This window comes from Nerophis ophidion, linkage group LG07, assembly GCF_033978795.1.
Source record: "Nerophis ophidion isolate RoL-2023_Sa linkage group LG07, RoL_Noph_v1.0, whole genome shotgun sequence".
Taxonomy (NCBI): Eukaryota; Metazoa; Chordata; class Actinopteri; order Syngnathiformes; family Syngnathidae; genus Nerophis; species Nerophis ophidion.
In genome coordinates, this window is record NC_084617.1 from 14,895,637 (window position 1) to 14,902,191 (window position 6,555).

Genomic DNA, 6,555 nt, shown 5'->3' on the forward strand with positions numbered 1-6,555 from the left:
AGCAATTGCCTGCGTATTTGTATTTAATCTTTTGAAGTCAACCCGGGGTACTTTGTTTTCATCATTCATTTAAAAGAGCTGTTTAATAGACTCGACTCGTACGCTGGCTTTTATGCCTCTCCCTCTCATCAGGACCAGGTGCGCTGATGAATAATTGCCTGCGTATTTGTATTTAATCTTTAGACGTCAACCCGGGGTGCTTTGTTTTCATCAAGGAAAAAACCACAACAACATCTATCCCTTCCATCCATTTTCTACCCTTAAGAGTCATATACTGTAATTTGGTATTATCATGCCCTCATTTGGGTCCTTCAGGCATTAGAGTGGCTGTCACGCCAAATGTCTTCCGGGGGAAGGTTTTTGTAGGGGGGAAGAAACTTGGCGTGACAGAGCTTATCGCGGCTACAATCGGGCGGAAGGCGGTGTACACTCTGGACAAGTCACCACCCAATCACAGGGCCAACACAGATAGACACACATAAGATTCAGTTTTCATTGTTCATTTAAAAGAGCCGATCGCCAACGTCACAGCTCCAAAGGTTTAACTCTGAACATTTCCTTAAGTGGTTGCCTATGTCCTTGTTTGAGTATTGGCTTCTTAACGTGCAACAATAAACAAAGACTCAACAAAATAAGCCCAGGTTGCCCCCAAGGTCTGAACTTGTGTGTATGGTGTAGTGTGCAGAAGGCAAACAATGATGTTTCTTATCAGTGCATTTATCCAATCTTTTGTCCAAATGCCCCTCTGGGGCTCTCCAGATGGTTGCTAAGTTACGGGCGCTGGAACACATGACAGAGAAAGAGGAATAAGTCTACGGACAACAATGGTCAACAGTTGTGCCGCCATTCAGTGTGTGTGTGTGTGTGTGTGTGTGTGTGTGCGTATTGACGGGCGTGGATCAATTGGCAGCGCAGCCTTTTGTGGCCTCTTCTTGCCCACAGCTGAGTGACCTTTCCGAAGAGCACAGCGCCAGTTGTCCTGAATGAAGAGCCACACAGGGTCAGACGGCAGCCAATTAAGACCGGACAAGACAAGCGGAGGGAAGGAGAGGAGGCTGTGGGGGTATTGGGTACGGTCTGTCATGACCTGTGTTATAGATCTATATGGAACACTTTAAGCTTCTCACTCAGAGCCAATCAACTGCAGACAAAAGCAGTGTTTGGGTGAAACCACAAGAGGTCAAGCGTTCATGAAAATAGAGGCAGGCAATGGAGGGTGTGTGTGTGTGTGTGTGTGTGTGTGTGTCCGACGCCAACCCCCCAGAGTCGCCGCGTGTGTTTTGTTGACTTGTGACTGCATCACACTGGGAGCTGGGTCTAATATATGTTTAGCAAAAGTTTACCTACACTTGTAATGGAGACCAGCTGCTGGGTCTCTGCCACACTGGAGTCGGTTTGGAGGGACTGGAGGAGGTGCGGATGAGGGGACAGGGCTGCGGAGCTGGCACTGAGCGCCGGGACGGTGTCTTGGCTGGGTGAGCAGGTGTCGGACACCCCGGTTTCCTTGGACGTATCCTCGCTCATCCATGCGGACTGGACACTGGCCGAGAGTTGGTTGGCGGCCGAGAGTGGAGTCGGCTTTCTTGGTTGCTTTGTTGGGTCTGCTCCTGTCTCTGGCCATGCTCCCTCCACCCCGGCGGGCGAACACCGCAGAGGCCACCACAGTGTATATGTTTCTTTTAGTTTTTATTCATAGCTGTATGTAGAAGTGGCTGGTTGTATAAGCTGCTTTAATGTCTTTAATGTCCTTTGTCTTCTTTGATGTTTCCCTTTTACACACATGTGAGAGGGATGTGTTCTATGGCTATGAGTTGTTGTTTTCTTCCCTTGGCCTCAGTCTGGACCCCCTTTCCAGGGCCCAGGCTTAGACCGATTTTTTAATTTTATTTTAATCTCTATTTTTTTCTCCCATTCCCCCCACTTGTTTACCTGTATCTCACTTTTTTTCAGCGATCCGGTAACGTTTGTCTGATCTTGAACGGTATTGTGCTGAAAATTTTAATTTACCTGAAGGAACTCTCCTGAAGGAATAAATAAAGTACTATCTAATCTAATCTGAAGAACATAATGTCATGGCCGTCTCTTGTTTCCAATCATTTCTACAGCTCTTATTTTTTTGGGATAGAGTGATTGGAGCACATACTTGTTGGTCACAAACAAACATTCATGAAGTTTGGTTCTTTTATGAAATTATTATTGGTCTATTGCAATGGGTCCCGTTTTTATAGTCTTTGGTGTGACTCGGCCGGGGTTTGAACAGGGCGGACACTCTAACCACTAGGCCACTGAGTAGATTAATAATACATTTTCTACCACTTGTCCTTAATAATGTTGACAAAATAATACAATGATAAAAACACAATATGTTACTGCATACGTCAGCAGACTAATTAGGAGCCTTTGTTTGTTTACTTACTACTAAAAGACAAGTTGTCTTGTATGTTCACTATTTTAAGAACTTAACTGCAATAAGAAACATATTTTAATGTACCCTATAACCAATTTTTGGTTATAATAAAGCCAGTATTGCAATTTTTTTGTCAGGCTTGCCACTGACTGTTTGTTTGTGTGTTAGGTTTTCCTCTGTGTGTTTAGTATTTCCTGTCCTTAGTTCCTGTCAGTACTCTTATTTTGGTTCAACTTCCTGTTTGTCTCCCTGAGTGCTTTGTTTCCCCTCAGCTGCGGCTGATTGGCACCTGGCCACACCTGGTGTCAATCAGCCCAATCCTATTTGTAACTGCTTTGTCTTCCAGTCAGTGCTGGATTATTGTATTGTCTTGTCGATGTCACTTCTTGTCTCTTTTGTCATTTCTACATGTCGTGTCGTATCTTGTGGAGTCAATGCAGCCTTGCGGTAAGCTAGGTTTAGTTAGATGTTTTTCGCTTACTGTCTTTTGTTCCCTGCTTCCAGTTTGTTTTCTTATTATGAGTACGACTTCTATTTTCTGCTAGATACCTGCTAGCTTCCACGCTAGGGCTTTTTGTTTGTTATCCGCCCACGTGCGCACTTTTTGTTTGTACCCTTTGTTTGGTTTTGTTCTAGTATTTTGTATTTAATCATGTTTTCTCACTCCATGCCTGGCTCCATCTCTGCATCTTGGGGTTCGTCAACAACAAACACTGAGATTTTTTTCTGGTCCCCTTTATTTAGAAAAGTACCGAAAAGTATCAAAATATTGGTATCGTTACAACACTAGTTTCACATTAACTGCGTACGTCCACACCTGAGCCTGACGGTGAGCCTGCCCTGCTAATGAGCTGACAATTTTATTAGCGGGTGCGAATAAAGTACGTCGATGCATGCGATGAGTGGATAAAGGGCGGGTTAAAAACCCCTCCCGTGTTGTTGCTAGGGATGTCTTTGCTTAGTTTGGGTTGCTAGGCTGCCAATTCCCTCACGTTAAGTGCAAACGTTTCCTCACCACACACACACAGCTCACGTCGGTCCGAGCACCTCTGCTGCCCTCCCTCGCCGTCTCTTCAGAACCAAAATAACTTCACCAACCATCTGTCACCGAGCTCTCGCAGGTCCCCTGTTGCTTGGAAACAAGTCAGGCTGCGTCTGGATGCATGTGAACAACGTCTTTATGAATATCTCCATATACAGTGGGGCAAAAAAGTATTTAGTCAACCACCCATTGTGCAAGTTCTCCCACTTAAAATGATGACAGAGGTCTGTAATTTTCATCATAGGTACACTTCAACTGTGAGAGACAGAACGTGAAAAAAAAAAATCCAGGAATTCACATTGTGGGAATTTTAAAGAATTTATTTGTAAATTGTGGTGGAAAATATGTATTTGGTCAACCATTCAAAGCTCTCACTGATGGAAGGAGGTTTTGGCTCAAAATCTCACGATACATGGCCCCATTCATTCTTTCCTTAACACGGATCAATCGTCCTGTCCCCTTAGCAGAAAAACAGCCCCAAAGCATGATGTTTCCACCCCCATGCTTCACAGTAGGTGTCAAGTAGGGCTGGGCGTATCGGTATCGTATCGATACTTCACCAAATTAAGCGAATCACTCCGATTTAAAAAAAAATGTGAGCGCAGCGCTCCTCACCACTTCACCCTCATCCCTAGTGATGGGTCGCGAACGAGATTTAAAAACACTTTAAAAATTCATCTTCAACCCAAAATAAAATAAAATAAAATAAATACAATTAACATGACGCTTGGTGCGTTCGCGCACACACATCAGTATAATTCGCTCCGAGGTTCACTCGGACACGCACACACACGCGTGCGTTTCCAGTGCGACTTAATGTCTTGGTTGTAAACTGTAAAGTATTTTATTGCACTAAAATAACGATAAGAATTTCTCAGTTCTTTTGTTTTGTGTTGATTTTTACAACTGTTTAATAACTAGTGTTTTCTTTTTTACTTAAGTTCTCGTGTGTTGTGAGGTGACTAGCCAAGTTCAGTATTTGTTTTCACCTTATTTCCACTATTTACTTTATTGTAGTTGATATTACTTTTTTTATTTGAATTTCTCAGTTCTTTTGTTTTGTGTTCATTTTTACAACTGTTTAATAACTAGTGTTTTTCTTTTTTACTTACGTTCTTGTGTGTTGTGAGGCGACTAGCCAAGTTCAGTATTTGTTTTCACCTTATTTGCACTATTTACTTTATTGTAGTTGATATTATTACTTTTTTAATTGAATTTCTCAGTTCTTTTGTTTTGTGTTCTTTTTTTACAACTGTTTAATAACTAGTGTTTTCTTTTTTACTCAAGTTCTTCTGTGTTGTGAGGCGACTAGCCAAGTTCAGTAGTTGTTTGCACCTTATTTGCATTACTTTATCGCTATTGATATTACTTTTGTAATATTTTCTTTTTTGACTTAAATCGTTGTCCTGTGTTGTATTATCATAATCAATTAATAAAAGCAAAAGTACAAATTTCTTTTTCAAAAGTATCGATACCCCGAAGCCGCCGATACCGATACCGAAAGTGTCGTCATCATCAGATGACGACACTTTCGGTATCGGTATCGGCGATACTGGCCGGTATCGGATCGAATCGGTATCGATACCCACATTTGCGATATCGCCCACCCCTAGTGTCAAGTTCTTCAGGTTTTTTCTCAGCTGTGCCCAAACTTGAAAGGGCCAGTGGGACTCAAGGACACAAAGGGACAACTCAATCCTCTTTCCTTGTGATTTATTGTTTGATTTGAAGCAATCAAATAAACTGGGTTATCGGCGTTAATGATTGGATGAAATGAATGGTCGAATAGTCTGTAGTTAAATAGTAGAACAGTTGATTATTGGATAGTTGATTAGCCGATTAGAATAGCCGATTAGGTTGATTACCTTAATCAAACAGAAAAAAAGAACAGTGTTTCTTAAACATACATTAAAATACAATCCAACCAAAATTTATTTCCACTGATAGGGACTATGTTTATAAATAAACTTAAACATTTCCAATAATAAAAATGAAATTAAATGTAAAAAATCCAAGATTAAACTTAAACATAACTGATAACTTTTAAAATTTACTTTCAGTCAACTTAAACAATTTGTAAACATCAGTGAATTTATCTTTCTTTAAACATTTTCCCCAGCGAAATAATTTTCTTTAAACATTCCCCTCAGTCCAAACAAACACTTCTTTCCTTTGGTTTTCTCACCAGTTGCGTCTTCAGAGTCCACACAAGAGCTGTCTTCCTTCCTCTTAGCGGCGTGTTAAAAAGGGCTGACTGACTGAAGCCCAAACATTTTGAGCAGGTGAACAGGTGAACTCAATCAAGCCAATCTGGTGGAAGCAGGTGGAGATTTTCAGCCCACAGCTCTCACTGTTTCCCCTTTAGGCCTGGATTGTGCTCTGCAAATCAGTGGTGTTGTTTTTCTGCTCTGTACTTTGACTTGACAGTAGGTATGGTGTTCTTGGGATACAACTCAGTATTCTTCTTCCTCCAAACACGACGAGTTGAGTTTACAGTACACCAAAAAGTTCTATTTTGGTTCCATCTCCCAATGTATCCATTTTGTTATAAACTCAACTCGTCGTGTTTGGAGGAAGAAGAATACTAAGTTGCATCCCAAGAACACCACACCTACTGTGAAGCATGGGGGTGGAAACATCATGCTTTGGGGCTGATTTTCTGCTAATGGGACAGGACGATTGATCCGTGTTAAGGAAAGAATGAATGGGGCCATGTATCGTGAGATCTGGTGCCAAAACCTCCTTCCATCAGTGAGAGCTTTGAATGGTTGACCAAATACTTATTTTCCACCATAATTTACAAAAAAATTCATTAAAATTCCTACAATGTGAATTCCTGGATTTTTTTTTTCACATTCTGTCTCTCACAGTTGAAGTGTACCTATGATGAAAATTACAGACCTTTGTCATCATTTTAAGTGGGAGAACTTGCACAATCGGTGGCTGACTAAATACTTTTTTGCCTGACTGTAGTTTTGGACTCACAAGGAACACGTTGGAACCCTCAAAGTCTACACAGGGTAGAGTTTGAGCAACAGGTTCCTCGCTTCATTTGTTCTGATCTCCTTTTTTTGTATTATATTTAGCAACACTTCATTAATAAAGT

The 6,555-nt window shown here is 41.4% G+C and overlaps 1 long non-coding RNA gene across 1 annotated transcript; it reads right to left on the reverse strand.

Moving 5' to 3' along the window:
- Positions 1-518: 518 nt before the first annotated feature.
- LOC133555647 (uncharacterized) lies at positions 519-5,688 on the reverse strand. Its single transcript, XR_009807348.1, has 3 exons — positions 5,635-5,688; positions 3,506-3,562; positions 519-979 (listed from the first exon to the last, which is right to left on the reverse strand). It is a non-coding gene; the product is annotated as an uncharacterized LOC133555647 (long non-coding RNA).
- Positions 5,689-6,555: the final 867 nt, after the last annotated feature.